Source organism: Oryx dammah, unplaced genomic scaffold (assembly GCF_014754425.2).
Source record: "Oryx dammah isolate SB20612 unplaced genomic scaffold, SCBI_Odam_1.1 HiC_scaffold_24, whole genome shotgun sequence".
NCBI classification, from domain to species: Eukaryota; Metazoa; Chordata; class Mammalia; order Artiodactyla; family Bovidae; genus Oryx; species Oryx dammah.
This window is the reverse complement of record NW_024070208.1, coordinates 13,136,930-13,154,004: the sequence shown is the minus strand read 5'-3', so window position 1 is coordinate 13,154,004 and position 17,075 is coordinate 13,136,930.

Genomic DNA, 17,075 nt, shown 5'->3' with positions numbered 1-17,075 from the left:
TAGAAGGGGCATGACATCTGCTGGGGCCACTCTCTGCAGTTGAAGCACACGCCAAAGAAGCTGACAGCTCAAGGCCACCTTGCTCACTGCAGTGCCCACAGCTGCGCAGCAAGCCCTTCTTTGAAGAGGCATCCAGGCATCACTTTGTCCACCAGGCGTTGTGTCTGAATAAGATCCGGCAAAGTGAGATATGTTATTTCTGCATCCTTTGATCTCATCGGAGTGAGAACACACTCTCTGTATCTCATACACTACTGGACAAGTCCATGGTATGATGTGAAAGCACCAGATGGTGGTTGCCAGAGGCCATGGCCTGCTGAGATGGAGATTGGTGTGCAGCAGTTTACGAGGGAGTGTTCTTGGGATTCATAGCTCCAGCTAAAAGACAGAGGATTAGGCAGAAGGAGAAGCTGGCTTGGGAGATAGCTTCAGCATAGGCCAGCCCCATAAGGAGCTCTGAAGTTAGTGGAGGGGACCAGATGTTTATTCTTTCACATAAGTCAGTCACTGGGCATAAGTGCCCTGGGAAGGACACCTCACAGGGCTTTCTGCCAGAGCCCCTCTTGGCAGTTGGGGAAATCTTTCAGTTCTGATGGGGGCTCTGAGGGGGCTTCCCTGCTGGTTCAGTGGTAAAGAATCAGCCTGCAATGCAGGAGCCACAGGAGACGTGGGTTTGATCCCTGGATTGGGAAGATCCCCTGAAGGAGGGCATGGCACTTCACTCCAGTATTCTTGCCTAAAGAATCGCATGGACAGGGAGCCTGGCGGGCTACAGTCCATAGAGTTGCACAGAGTCAGATAGGACTGAAACAACTCAGCACACCCAGGGATTCTCAGGGACACATCAGAGCATCTCACTGCAAGTCTACTGAGCCCTGGCTGGCTTTAATGCGAATAATAATTATAGTGATACGACTACTACCACTAACCTCTTTGCAACCCCATGGCCTATACAGTCCATGGCATCCTCCAGGCCAGAATACTGGAGCCTTTCCCTTCTCTAGGGGATCTTCCCAACCCAGGGATCGAACCCAAGTCTCCCGCACTGCAGGTGGATTCTTTACCAACTGAGCCATGAGGGAAGCCCAATAACAATAATACTTTGTTTAAAAAAAATCCTGAACCAATGCTGAATCAAAGAGATAAACCGGACACAACAGATATAAATGAAGACTGTCTTTAACCAATTTGAAGGTAAGCTGCTGATCCAGAAATCTTTTGAGCTGACTTACTGGAACTTTCACTGGGATTTTTGCTCAAATGGAAAAGGATTTACATTGATCATTTAATCCATTTTGGCTAGAATATAGTACCGCAGTGCTTCGTTAGTTTGCAGTATCTTTCTTCATTTCCAGCAGCCCCTGTCTAGTCATACCTGCTTCCCCATCCTGATCACTCAGCAGACCCCACTGCCATCTAGAGTCACGTGGTTTCAGGTTCCAGCATTCCCGGAGCTTGGTGATTTGGCCCCCACTCTACGCATGGCCTTGCTCTCCCTCAGGCTGTGAGCAGAGGATTTTTCACAATTGTAAAACTTCGAAATTCATCCCCACCAATCCTTGCAAAGAGCCCAGGGAGCCCAAGCTGTTTCAAATGAGATGTTTCTGCCCGAAGAGTGTGGTGAGAGTGAGGGAGGCTGGTGCATTTCATTTCATTATGAACTCAAACAAGGGTCGAGAGGAGGTTAAAGTACCTTTATTTAGCTCTCAGTCATTATCTTGCCTGGCGCACAGTGCTCTAGAGGGAGGAAGACACAGCAGAGGGGCTCTGGACGTGACGCAAGGAGGCTGCCTTCTGACGCTTCCAGCCCCTGGCGTTCTGGTTCTCCATGGATCGGGTCTTGCGAATTCCCACTGCCTAGGAAAGTGTGGGGTTCACAGTGTATGCTCAGAAGTGTGCCTTTGTTTTTAGGGTCCCGCCAGATGTAGCTGGTGTAAAGAAAGAATAAAATAGGTATGGAACAAAGTTAAGGAATTGTAAAAGCTTTCCAGCTCATGCTACCCCATCCCATAAGTCCACCACCCAAAGCACAATACGCTGCTTCTGACATTGTATCTTGCAACCCAGTGACAAGTTATTAAATCTCCCAACCTCATATATCTGTTGTAAAGAGGTATGCTATTTGGGCATGTTTGGACATATGTTCACCCTTGGACCAAACTTTATGCCCAGGTGATTAAAGTCCTGTGATGACTCAGACCTAAATATTGCTTTTCTACAATTCTTTCTTATTATTATCCTAGTAGATGTATGTTGAAACTTTTCTTCTAGTCTTTATATTTCTTACTCCCTCCTGCAGATTGTATATTCCTTTGTATTTATGCTGCATTTTGTGTAATTTCCTCAAATGTATTTGGAGTCAACTAATTTTGTCTTGAGCTGGTTCTCATCTGCTCTATGCATTGAGTTTTTAAAATTTAATGAATAATTTCTTGAATATAAAAACATTTATTAAGATGTGTCCCTCATATATTTTATTGTGCTAAAAAACACATAACATGAAATCTGTCCTCAGCAAATTTTTAAGTGTACAGCACAGTATTTTAGTTTTATGTACAATGTTATACAATAGATCTCTAGAACTTTTTCATCTTTCATCAACTTTCTTATAGACTGAAACTCTATACCCACTGAACAATAACTCCTCATTTCTCCCCTTCCCACCCCCAACCACTGGCAACCACCATTCTACTTTCTGCTTCCAAGAGTTTGACTACTTCAGATACATCATATGATTGGAATTATGCAGTATTTGCCTTCGTGTTGACTGGCTTTTTCATTATGTCCCCAAATGGCTTTAACATGATGGTAAATGCCAATGCCTTTAGCATTATGTCCTCAGAGTTCATCCGTGTTGTAGCACATGATAGGATTTCTTTCTTTTTAAAGTCTAATACTCCATTGTATGGAGAAGGCAATGGCACCCCACTCCAGTACTCTTGCCTGGAAAATCCCTTGGACGGAGGAGCCTGGTAGGCTGCAGTCCATGGGGTCGCTAAGAGTCGGACACGACTGGGCGACTTGACTTTCACTTTTCACTTTCCTGCATTGGAGAAGGAAATGGCAACCCACTCCAGTGTTCTTGCCTGGAGAATCCCAGGGACGGGGGACCTGGTGGGCTGCCATCTGTGGGGTCGCACAGAGTCGGACACGACTGAAGTGACTTAGCAGTAGCAGCAGCACTCCATTGTATGTATATACCATATTTTCTTTATCCCTCCATTTGTTCATAGACACTTAGGTTGTTACTACCTCTTGGCTATTGTGAATAATACTGCTGTGAACTTGGGGAGTGCAGATACTTCTTTGAGATCCTAATTTCGTTTTGTTTTTTTTTTTTTACAGATATCCTAAAGTGGGATTGCTTGATCATGTGCTGTTCTATTTTAATTTCTTGAGGAACTTCCTTTCTGTTTTCCATAGTGGCTGCGCCAATTTACATTCCCTCCAACAGGGCACAAGATTTCAGTTTCTCTCCACATCCTCACCAAGGCTTGGGATATTTTGTTTTGTTTTGTTTTTTGAGGATGGCCACACAAGCAGGTGTGGATATTGCATTGTGGTTTTAATCTGCATTTCCTTGATGATTAGTGATGTTGAATATCATTTTATGTACCTATGGGTACATGTATGTGTTCTTTGGAGACATGTCTATTTAAGTCCTTTGGCCATTAAAATTTTTTTTTCTTGTTATTGACTTGTGGGAGTTCTTATGTATTTTTGGATATTAACTCCTCAGATACATAGTTTACAAATATTTTCTCTCATTCTGTGTATTATTTTGGGTACTCTGTTGATAGTCCTTTGCTCCACAAAAGCTTTTTAGTTATATAGTTCCACTTGTCTATTTTTTCTTTTGTTACCATATCTAAGAAATCATTGCCAATACCAATGTTATGAAGCCTTCCCTATATTTTATTCTAAGAGTTTTATACTTTTGGGTCATGCATTTAAATCTTTATTCTATTTTGAATTTATTTTGGGGCATGGTATAGAATAAGGGTCCAGTTTTATTCTTTTGCACATGGATGTTTAGTTTTCCAGGCACATTTGTGTGTGTGTGTGTGTGTGTATGTGTGTGTTTTGTTCTTTAAAAATATTTATTTATTTGGTTGCAGTGTATAGGATCTTTGATCTTTATTGTGGCACACGGGATCTTTAGTTATAGCATGTGGGATCTAGTTCCTTGACCAGGGATTGAACCTAGGCCCCATACATTGGGAGTGCAGAGTCTTAGCCACTGGACCACCAGGGAAGACCTCAGGCAAATTTGTTGACTTATCCTTTCCTCATTGTGTGGTCTTGGCACCCTTGTCAAAGATCATTTGACCATATATGCGTAGTTTGTTTCTGAGCTGTTCCGTTCCATCTGTTCATATGTCTGTCTTTCTATCAGGACCATACTGTTTCAATTATTGTAGCTTTGTAACATGTTTTGAAGTCTGGAAGTGTGAGGCATCCAGCTTTGTTCTTAAAATTGTTTTGGAATAAGTACTTTTTTAATGTTTAAAGCAATATGTGTTTTGTTTTTGTTTTCAACTTGTGTTTTCTTTTTCCTTAGCATAAGCTCTTTGATTTTAGTTTCCATTCTTATTTCATAATCTCTTTCAGATTTTGTCAACTACTGTAGAATATTGATATTACATCTATTAATGGTTGTAGCTGCTCTTCTCCTTCAAATGGTTTCATTTCTTGTGTGTTTTGCAATTTTTTTGTTGTGAGTTCTTGTTGTTTTCTCCATGTAAATCAGACACTCCCTGGTGCTCAATTATGCATTTACTTTTGCCTGGACTTCAGGGATTCACTAATTCTAGAGAAGTTTTCATAATATCCTCTTGACTTAAGTTTATTACACTCACTGGTCATTGTAACTTCTGATGCCGTTTCTGTTATAGGGTTTCAGTTTCATGAAAGGCTTTGTTTTCCACTCAGATTCCCAGCAATTTGCAAGCCTTCCTTTCCTCTTCCCTGAGCTGATGGGTGAGGTTTTTCTAATCTTCTTTATCCAGACAGGGAAATCCTTTCAGGAGCTTCAGCCTCTGCAGGATTCTTCTCCTGCCTCACGCTGCCCCCAGGCCCTGTCCCCTTTTTCCACCTGCAAGATAGAGTACACCTCCACCTCCTCACCCCCACGCCCACCCTGCTTCCTGCTCTAGCATCCAGGGCTGACACACATACCCAGGCCACCTTGGGCTTCTCTCTTAGCACTTGTCAGCATTACCACACAGTGTTTGAGTTCTTTTTTCATCTTGGTTTCTTAAGGTTTTTCTCTTCCTTTCTCCCTTCTTTCCTCCTCTCCCTCCTTCCCTTCTTCTGAATTGATTATGTATTCTATTTTATTGCTGTGTGCTTTTACACAGCATTTCTGTGGTATTCAGTTGGATCAGTAGTATCTCTGTGTGGCAGCGAAGGTAGTAGAAGGATGCAACTGAATTCAGCTCATGTTGCCCAAGGATCTTGATCTTGAGTGATCTTCTAAAAATAAAACATATCTGGTTATCCCCAGGTTAAAACCTGCTGATGACTTGCTATTGTGCTTGGGTAAATACTTCAAAGTGCTTATTTTGGCTTAAAGTGTCCTATGTGAGTTGACCTCTATCTCCCTTTGCAGCCAGAGATCATGGTACTTCTTCCCTCGTTCAAAATAGCCTTCTTTCTTTTTCTTAAGAGTAGTTGATTCTGCCTGGAAATGTCTCCATCCAGATGTCCAGATGACCAAATTGTCACCTTCCTAAAAAGGCCTACCCTGATGACCCTACCAAAAGTACCTCCCAACTCCATCCTCTCATATCATCCTGATTCATAGTCTTCATGACACTTATCACTATGTTAATTAATTTAAGTTTGTACTTGTTCATTATTTATTTTGGAGGCCAGTCTGACAGGAGTTGCTGATGAAGAAGGGAAGAAATAATCAAGGATGAATCATAGATCTGGGGTTTGAGCAAGTGAGCAGATGCCTGTGAGAGAAATAGGTATGGGATGGGAATTGAGTTATGATTAAAAGGTTTATGTTTGAGATTTCTATTCTTCATCCTAATGAATACATCAAGTGGGAAGTTGCATATAAAAGTCTGAAACTCAAACGAAAATCAGGGCTGACTTTATAAGCTTGGGCATCATCAGCATACAAATAATACTGAAAATCATATGACCAGATGCTAGTACTGGGAAAGAGTGAAGAGTCACTAGACAAGAGAAGGAAATACATCTTTTGAAGCAATTACCAATGTGATGTAGTCAGAGCTGCAAGGTAATTCCTTTGAACAAACATACACAAAACAAGGGAGGACCTTTTCATGAAGAAATTAAGCAGCATGTTCCAAACTTTATTTAATTAGCTTACCTCTTGCTCTTGTCAGTGGGAAGTCTGGTGCATGGAAACAGTGATGGTCACTGTAGATTTCCGAAGGAGGAGAAGTAGATTTTCTTGACTCTCTCCAAACATGATGTGACCTTCCCAAACAAATGTACACAAGGATTTCATGAATATTGATTCTTTCTTTCTTTTCCATAGGAGTTGATGTGGGGTATTCTAACAGAGAGGACTCATGGGTTTTGTCCAACACAAAGTTAGGTTAGAAATCTCTGGGAAGCTTTATCTTGGCATTATGTTTGAATGCTGGAGAATGGACCAAAAAAGAATTTTCTCCTCTTCTTGTTTTGGGGACATTAAATTATGCAGTTATGCAACTTATTTGGTCTTTAGTGGAGCAGAGTAATGCTAAATTTGTTCAGACAGTTTAGTCCAAGGTGGGAATTATGCTGAAATGAACAGGCGCTCTGTCTGCTCTGACTTACTTGAGCTACAGATCAACATCTTGCATTTAAATCTAACTTACTGCTCTCATTGTCTTCTAGACTTATTTAGGCTATAAAAGGTTTGCCTAGAGATATAGATTGTTTATGCATATGGTATGGCTGCAACTGTGCGGTATAGCCATGCTTTTGCTTTTTACTTTCAGTCAAAGCAAAATTAAAGGATCATAATCACCCTTACTCAGGGGGTAATGAGGAATATTTTAAAGTTCATGTTTCGTAGATCTTTCATCAAGAATAGGACTGAAGTTCCAAATGAGATGTATTTTCCGTCATGCATGTAGTGCCACATCCTGAAATAGCTATTATTTTTTTGTCATTCTGATTTGCTGGGCAGACAGTTGGATATTAAACAATAAAAAGTTTTCATACATGACATTTCATTTTTGGATAACCAGCAACCAAAATTCCCAGGCATTGGGCTTAGTGTATTCATCTCCACAGGTGTCCAGAAATGAAATGTCACCTAAAGCAGTAGACACACTTCATTGGTATCACACCCCAAACTTTCCTCCAGTAAAATATTTTATTAAAATTAAATGAAAAACCAAAACCTTCACAATGGGTGTTCCAGCAGCTTTAATGGATTTTAGGATAGAGCACACCCCCCAAAATTCTACAATGGGTATTTTATTATGTGCAACACAGTTGTTCCGAGAATATTATACTATTCTTTCCTCATCTTTTTGGCTGTGTGATGAATCAATTAAATTGCAACTTATACATTTCTGCTTAAAATCTCTGAGAAGATCGCTCTTGTTTCTATGTGTAGATGTGGTATATGCTTCCTGAAAATGTCTCCTTTCTCCTAATCACTCTCTCCTTTCTCATCATCTGGCCGTTCATTTAGTGAATATTTACTTATGTGCTGTGTCACCATGTTCATTCCTAGGCATAATCAAAGTCCATAGGCCCTCATGGAGTTTATAATTTAGCAATAGGCCCTCGTGGAGTTTATAATTTAGCCAGGTAGTCCCATGATGATACAATGAATGACAAAATCAGCTTTTCATACTTACTAGATGTTTACTATTTGCCAGATGTTATTCTGGGTGAAGTCATGTATTGAATCATTTAATCATTACACTAAGATGTGGGAAAGTCCTCAGCTTATCCAAGGTCACATGGCCAGAAGTGACGCTAACAATACAAAGTGATGAGATACAGGGTTTGTTGTTGTTGTTTAGTTACTAAGTCATGTTGGACTCTTTTGCGACCCCATGGACTAGCTTGCCAGGCTTCTCTGTCCCTGGGATTTCCCAGGAAAGAATACTGGAGTGGGTTGCCATTTCCTTCTCCAGGGAATCTTCCTGATTCAGGGATCAAATTTGCGTCTCTTGCATTAGCAGGTGAATTCTTTACCACTGAGCCACCAGGAAGTCCAAGATATAGGGAGTTTAGGATATTGTGAAGATATGATGTAAAGGCTCCTGACCTGATGTCTCAGTCTGTTCAGGCTCCCATAACAAAACAGCATAGGTTGGCGGGTGGTTGTTAAACAACAGAGATTTATTTTCTCAAAGCTCTGAAAAAGCTGGAAAGTCCAAGATCAAGCTTTGCCAGAGTTCATTTTCTGGTGAGAATTTTCTTCTCTGGCTTACAGATGGCTGCCTTCTTGTGTCCTTACATAAGAGAAAAAGAGCTGCTGCTTTTAAGGGCATGAATCCCATCATGAAGGCCTGCTCCTCATGACCTCATCTAAACCTAACTACCTCCCAGAGGCTCTGTCTCCAGATACCATGACATTGGAGGTTAGGGCTTCAACATATGAATTCTGGTGGGACATAATTCAGCCACAGCACCTGGGTTTAGAAATTTTCCAGGTCAGGGATTACAAATCCCTCTCCAGATCAGAAATACTATTTATCAGCTATGAATAATGCTTTAAAAATACCTGTCTTTGCTGGATTTCAAAATAATTATAATGGATTACAGTGTGGATTAACTTTTTAAGATCCTTAGGCTTGGTTTCTCATATATAATTTGGGAGAAGAGTTGTATACTTGCATATATACAGCATTTCTATATGTGAATGGTATATATTTCCATGTATGAATGTATATGTGAATGGTAAGGTGTGCATGTATGTGTGTGGGCCAGTCAGTGATCTTTTCTGGCATTTTCATATGTGCAGCATTTTAAAAATAAAGTGCTTTTTAAAGCACCTGGTAAAATAGATGTGTATTACTCACCTGATCATCATAAGTGAGATGTTATTTTTTTTCTTGTCCTTTTTACATGTGTAGAAACCAAGGCCAAGAGATCATATTTCTTTTCCAAGGTCGTGCATACAGTTGGTAGGTGGCCAAGGTTGGTACACAGACCTCTGATTCTGGGTTGGTGCTTTTCCTCTGCCCCGTGACTGCCTGGTGCTTGTGTACAGTTTGCCTGATACCTGGGATCTGAAAAAGATACCTATTCTCTCTTGTATGCTCAGCTGACATTTCGTTCTGTTTCTTTGCCATCCTTGACTACACCATGGTGTTCAGTGCATTTTGGACGTATTGGTTTCCAGCCAGCCCCCCCATCTCCAAGACCCTACCACACACCCATTTCTATTTGCCTCACCTCAGCTCACGTATGTTGTTACTAAGAGTCCTCGTTTGCTCCTGTTCAGTGTACAGGCAGCCTTGCAGAGCTTTACTGCAGCTACCAGGACTCCAGTGGCAGGAAAACAGTCAAGTTTCAGAAATGTGAGCCACTTTTGCTGATTTTTCAGACTAAAAACATTTTTCTTTATACATGCAGAAATACAAGCATTTGAATCATTTCATAAAATCTATACATTGGGTCATATCATAATATCTTTTTTTAAGCTAAATATTTTCTTCTTTATTTGCCCTTACCTACCCTTTCCTGAAGTAGGAAATGGCAGCTCACTCCAGTGTTCTTGCCTGGAGAATCCCAGGGATGAGGGAGCCTGGTGGGCTGCTGTCTATGGGGTCGCACAGAGTTGGACACGACTGAAGCGACTTAGCAGCAGCACCCTTGCCTGACCTGTGTCAGCTTCCACCCCTGGCTAGCCCATGTGTATAATCTAGCGTGTGCCCTTCCAAATCATTCTCAGTGCTCGGCTTGTAGAGTCACATGTAAACATACATACATGTATATGTATAATATATTTATATATGTGTGTTTTATAAAACACATCATTGTTTTACAAAAAATGAGTTCATATTATTTTCTTATTTGTGCATTATCTTGCCTTTTTCTTTCTTTTTTTTAAACCTCTTTCCCCACCGCCTCTTTTCCACCCTTGGCAGGTGCCTCACCCCTCCTCCAGTTGAAAATAGACATACCCCAACTTCCAAATTTCAAACCTACTAAGGCTATGGTTTTTCCTGTGGTCATGTATGGATGTGAGAGTTGGACTGTGAAGAAGGCTGAGCGCTGAAGAATTGATGCTTTTGAACTGTGGTGTTGGAGACGACTCTTGAGAGTCCCTTGGACTGCAAGGAGATCCAACCAGTCCATTCTGAAGGAGATCAGCCCTGGGATTTCTTTGGAAGGAATGATGCTAAAGGTGAAACTCCAGTACTTTGGCCACCTCATGCAAAGAGTTGACTCATTGGAAAAGTCTCTGATGCTGGGAGGGATTGGGGGCAGGAGGAGAAGGGGATGACCGAGGATGAGATAGCTGGATGGCATCACTGACTCAATGGACGTGAGTCTGAGTGAACTCCAGGAGTTGGTGATGGACAGGGAGGCCTGGCGTGCTGCAATTCATGGGATCGCAAAGAGTCGGACACGACTGAGTGACTGAACTGAACTGAACTGAACTATCCTACATCCACCCCATCTCTTCCTTTTTGGAATAAATGTCCAACAAAAAAGTCTCCTTTCTCCAGTCTAAGTTTCTTTTTTTAATTTTTATTTTTACTTTATTTTACTTTACAATACTGAATTGGTTTTGCCATACATTGACATGAATCCACCACGGGTGTACATGAGTTCCCAATCATGAACCCCGCTCCCACCTCCCACCCCATATCATCTCTCTGGATCATCCCCATGCACCAGCCCCAAGCATCCTGTATCCTGTATTGGATGACCCTGTATGCAAAACAGTCTAAGTTTCTATAGCCCCTGCTTATTTTATCTTTCTTGTATTTTTATCCTTAACTCTTTAATCTCTAATCAGCATCCAATCATTAAATACTAGCATCTTCCTACATATAGAAAAAATAAAAGCATCCCACTGACAGCACAGTCTTTGCAGTTGCTGCTTTAGCTCTCACCCTTCTTCCAGATAAACTCTTGAAAGGGTTGCTTCTCTTGTCATCTCTGCTTCTGTGCCCCCCACAAACCCTATGCTGCCCCAGACACCTCATTCCCTCTTCCCCCTCTGGGCCTCTGCACAGGCCAGTCCTGCTGCCTGGAACATATTTTTCCCTACTTGTTCCTGTTCCGTTGCTAACTCCTACTCATTACTTATGTTTCATGTTCATCGTTCTTCTAGGAGTTGATTAGAAGCCTCTTCTATACATATCAAACTTCCCCATAATAAACTGCCAAATCACACGAAATGACCAAATTAAGGCATCCCTGATTTTCCTTTTTGCCTCTTCAGCCCTCTTTCTCCTCTCCTGAGATAGTTGAGGCTTCTCCATGCTTTTGTGGCACTTAACCACAATCTGTTTCAAGTATTCTTTTGTATTTGTCTGTCCACTGGACTATGAACTGCTAGAATGGTGCTAGAAATTTGAAGCAGCAATAATTGTTTGTTGAATTGGACTTATTTGAAACATAATTGATTATGGCTCCATAATATTACATTATTTACTTGGCTGTTTTTCTCTCTGACTTTCTTACTGTTTTTCTATTTGCAGACATTTAGGATTTTGTTGGTGTTTACTATTATAAATAAGGCTGTGATGAAGATCTTTGTGATTGAAGCTTATTTCTTTTGTTTCAGATTATTTACATAGATTTGAGTCCTAAAAGTTGAGCTATTTAAGTAAAAGGTATGATCATTTTAAAGACTTCAACATCCATTGTCAGATTGCTTTCCCACCATTATTATACAATTAAAATCCCTCTTTATGTGACTGTTTTACAAACTGTATTTCAGACGTTTGTGTAGCATGAATACACATCTAACAGCATCACTGCATTGGAAGTGTTGCAGTAGCCGTCTGAGTTTACCGTTTATCTTCACTAAGAATATTGCCTGAGTGTAGAGGCCCTGGGGAACTGGAAGCTTGCAGGCCTGAGAGACCGAGTAGCTGGACTTGCATCATTTCTTGCTGAAGAAATCCATACTCAGTGACCTGGAGATCATTGGAACTGCTCTTCAAATCTTGTTGTGAGAGAACAAGGATCCTTCCTACTCTCTGTGATCAGTTTAAGGGCAAGGTTTGATGGGAACTCTGGCTTCAGTTTTTCCTTTCTTGATTTCCTTTCTTGACCACATGGACCACAGTGGGGCCATCTGGCTTCTTTCTTTCAACAGAAGATCATGGAAAATGCTCCAGGACTACTGTCAGAACTCTGGAAATTCTTTCATTATTTTAAAATTCAAAATGGAAAATTTAAGACATATATAAAGATAGGGAAAACCACATGATGAATTCTCATTGCCTATCAGCTGGCTTCAACAACTCTTGGCATTTCAACAATCTTATTTCATCTATTCTGCTTGGCTTTAAAATGTTTTCATTTATTTTTTGCTGAAATGTTTTTGCACAAACCTAGACTTGGTTATTTTTGTCCATACACTTCTGTATGTTTCACTAACATAGATGCTTTAAAAAAAATAACCATAATACTATTCTCACTTAAAATTTATAATAGGCTTTAAAAGCATCTTATATCCAGTTCATGTTCAAATTCCTTTGATTGCCTCAAAAAAGCCTTTCTTTAATAGTTGATTTGTTTGAATGAGGATTCAAATGCCAAACACTGCATTTTCCTGATACGTCTTATGAATATTTTTTAAATTTATGACAGTTTGCCATTTCTCTCCCTCTTTAATGCCCTAATTATTGAAGAAACCAGGTTATTTTCCTCATAGAATTTCCCATTTTCTAGATTTGGCTTATTTTATCCTATGATGTTACTTACATTCATCTACTATGTCTTCCCTTAATTGAATATAGAGGATTGATGAGATTCAGGTTTAGTTTCTTTAGCAAGAATACTTAATAGCTGGTGACACCGTGCTTCCTCTTTCATCAGCATCAGGAAGAACAGAATGTTGGCTGGCCCTCTTCAAGTGACATCAAAATTGATCAGTGAGTTCAAGTGTGGTCAGCTTCCTTTTGCCAATATAAACTTCCTTATTAACCTTTCCTAATGGTTTTGGCGGCCCTTGCTCTCTGTGACTCATTGGGTGAGGGTCCCTCTGGCACAAACCCCACCCCCACCCCCACCAGAGTCTCCAGCAGTGGCCTGCTGCAGGCTCGGGGCACCGAGTGCAGCAGTGCCTGCACAGAACCTTTTGAAGGAGGGCGCCTTTTTCTTCATTACCTCCACCATAGTTTGGTCTCGAGTCAAACAACAGGGAGGGAACACAGCCCCACCCATCCACAGAAAATTGGATTAAAGATTTACTGAGTATGGCCCCACCTATCAGAACAACACCCAGTTTCCCCCTCAGTAAGTCGCTCCCATCAAGAAGCTTCCATAAGCCTCTTATTCCTATGCATCAGAAGGCAGACAGACTGAAAACCACAATCACAGAAAACTACTCAAACTGATCACATGGACCACAGCTAACTCGGTGAAAGGGCCACCCAAGACAGATGGGTCATGGTGGACAGTTCTGACAAAATGTGGTAAACTGGACAAAGGAATGGCAAACCACTTCAGTATTCTTGCCTTGAGAACCCCATGAACAGTATGAAAAGGCAAAAAGATAGGACACTGAGAGATGAACTCCCCAGGTTGGTAGGTACCCAATATACTACTGGAGATCAGTGGAGAAATAACTCAAGAAAAAATGAAGAGATGCAGCCATAGCAAAAACAATGCCCAGATGTTGATGTGACTGGTGATGGAAGTAAAGTCCGATGCTGTAAAGAACAATACTGCATAGGAACTTGGAATGTTAGGTCCATGAATCAAGGTAAATTCGAAGTGGTCAAACAGGAGATGGCAAGGGTGAACATCGACATTTTAGGAATCAGCGAACTAAAATGGACTGGAATGGGTGAATGTAACTCAGATGACCATTATATCTACTACCGTGGATATTAAGAAGAGGTGGCAAGAATACACAGAAGAACTGTACAAAAAAGATCTTCACGACCCAGATAATCATGATGATGTGATCACTAATCTAGAGCCAGACATCTTGGAATGTGAAGTCAAGTGGGCCTTAGAAAGCATCACTACGAACAAAGCTAGTGGAGGTGATGGAATTCCAGTTGAGCTGTTTCAAATCCTGAAAGATGATGCTGTGAAAGTGCTGCACTCAATATGCCAGCAAGTTTGGAAACCTCAGCAGTGGCCACAGGACTGCAAAAGGTCAGTTTTCATTCCAATTCCAAAGAAAGGCAATGCCAAAGAATGCTCAAACTACCACACAACTGCACTCATCTCACATGCTAGTAAAGTAATGCTCAAAATTCTCCAAGCCAGACTTCAGCAGTACATGAACCGTGAACTCCCTGATGTTCAAGCTGGTTTTAGAAAAGGCAGAGGAACCAGAGATCAAATTGCCAACATCCGCTGGATCATGGAAAAAGCAAGAGAGTTCCAGAAAAACATCTATTTCTGCTTTATTGACTATGCCAAAGCCTTCGACTCTGTGGACCACAAGAAACTGGAAAATTCTGAAAGAGATGGGAATACCAGACCACCTGACCTGCCTCTTGAGAAATCTGTATGCAGGTCAGGAAGCAACAGTTAGAACTGGACATGGGACAACAGACTGGTTCCAAATAAGAAAAGGAGTACGTCAAGGCTGTATATTGTCACCCTGATTATTTAACTTATATTCAGAGTACATCATGAGAAACGCTGGACTGGAAAAAACACAAGCTGGAATCAAAATTGCCGGGAGAAATCTCAATCACCTCAGATATGCAGATGACACCACCCTTATGGCAGAAAGTGAAGAGGAGCTAAAAAGCCTCTTGATGAAAGTGAAAGAGGAGAGTGAAAAGGTTGGCTTAAAGCTCAACATTCAGAAAATGAAGATCATGGCATCTGGTCCCATCACTTCACGGGAAATAGATGATGAAACAGTGGAAACAGTGTCAGACTTTATGTTGGGGGGCTCCAAAATCACTGCAGATGGTGACTGCAGCCATGAAATTAAAAGATGCTTACTCCTTGGAAAAAAAGTTATGACCAACCTAGATAGTATATTCAAAAGCAGAGATATTACTTTGCTGACTAAGGTCCATCTAGTCAAGGCTATGGTTTTTCCTGTGGTCATGTATGGATGTCAGAGTTGGACTGTGAAGAAGGCTGAGCACTGAAGAATTGATGCTTTTGAACTGTGGTGTTGGAGAAGACTCTTGAGAGTCCCTTGGACTGCAAGGAGATCCAACCAGTCCATTCTGAAGGAGATCAGCCCTGGGATTTCTTTGGAAGGAATGATGCTAAAGCTGAAACTCCAGTACTTTGGACACCTCATGCAAAGACTTGACTCATTGGAAAAGACTCTGATGCTGGGAGAGATTGGGGGCAGGAGGAGAAGGGGACGACCCAGGATGGGATGGCTGATGGCATCACGGACTCAATGGACGTGAGTCTGAATGAACTCCGGGAGATGGTGATGGACAGGGAGGCCTGGCATACTGCAGTTCATGGGGTCGCAAAGGGTCGGACACGACTGAGCGACTGAACTCAACTGAACCATGGGCAAGAATCCCTTAGAAAAAATGGAGTAGCCCTCATAGTCAACAAAAGAGTCTGAAATAAAGTTCTTTGGTACAGTCTCAGAAACAGAATGATCTCTGTTCGTTTCTAAGGCAAGCCATTCAATAACAGAGTAATCCAAGTCTATGCCCCAACCAGTAATGCTGAAGAAGCTGAAGGTGATTGGTTCTATGAAGACCTGCAAGACCTTCTAGAACTAACATCCAAAAAAGATGTCCTCTTCATTACAGGGGACTGGAATGCAAAAGTAGAATGTCAAGAAACACCCAGAGGAACAGGCAAATTTGGCCTTGGAGTACAGAATGAAGCAGGGCAAAGGCTAAGTATTTTGCCAAGAGAACATACTGGTCATAGCAAACACCCTCTTCCAACAACACAAGAGAAGACTCTACACATGGACATCACCAGACAGTCAATACCAAAATCAGATTGATTATATTCTTTGCAGCCGAAGATGGAGAAGCTCTATACAATCAGCAAAAATAAGACCAGGAGCTTACTGTGGCTCAGATCATGAACTCCTTATTGCCAAATTCAGACTTAGATTGAAGAAAGTAGGGAAAACCACTAGCCATTCAGGTATGACCTAAATCAAATCCCTTAAGACTATACAGTGGAAGTGAGAAATAGATTCAAGGGATTAGATCTGATAGACAGAGTGCCTGAGGAACTATGGACGGAGGTTCATGACATTGTACAGGAGACAGTGATTAAGACCATCCCCAAGAAAAGGAAATGCAAAAAGGCAAAATGGTTGTCTGAGGAGGCCTTACAAATTGCTGTGAATAGAAGAGAAGCTAAAGGGGAAGTAGAAAAGGAAAGATATACCCATTTGAATGCAGAGTTCCAAAGAATAGCAAGGAGAGATAAGAAAGTCTTCCTCAGTGATCAGTGTATAGGAACCTGGAATTTTAGGTCCATGAATCAAGGTAAATTGGAAGTGGTCAAACAGGAGATGGCAAGGGTGAACATCGACATTCTAGGAATCAGTGAACTAAAATGGACTGGAATGGGTGAATGTAACTCAGATGACCATTATATCTACTACCGTGGGCAAGAATCCCTTAGAAGAAATGGAGTAGCCCTCATAGTCAGCAAAAGTGTCTGAAATGAAGTTCAGAAATAGAGAAAAACAATAGAATGGGAAAAACTGGAGATCTCTTCAAGAAAATTAAAGATACCAAGGGCACATTTCATGCAAAGATGGGCTCAATAAAGGACAGAAATGGTATGGACCTAACAGAAGCAGAAGATATTAAGAAGAAGTGGCAAGAATACACAGAAGAACTATACAAAAAAGATCTTCATGACCCAGATAATCATGATGGTGTGATCACTCATCTAGAGCCAGACATCCTGGAATATGAAGTCAAGTGGGCCTTAGGAAGCACCACTATGAACAAAGCTGTGGAGGTGATGGAATTCCC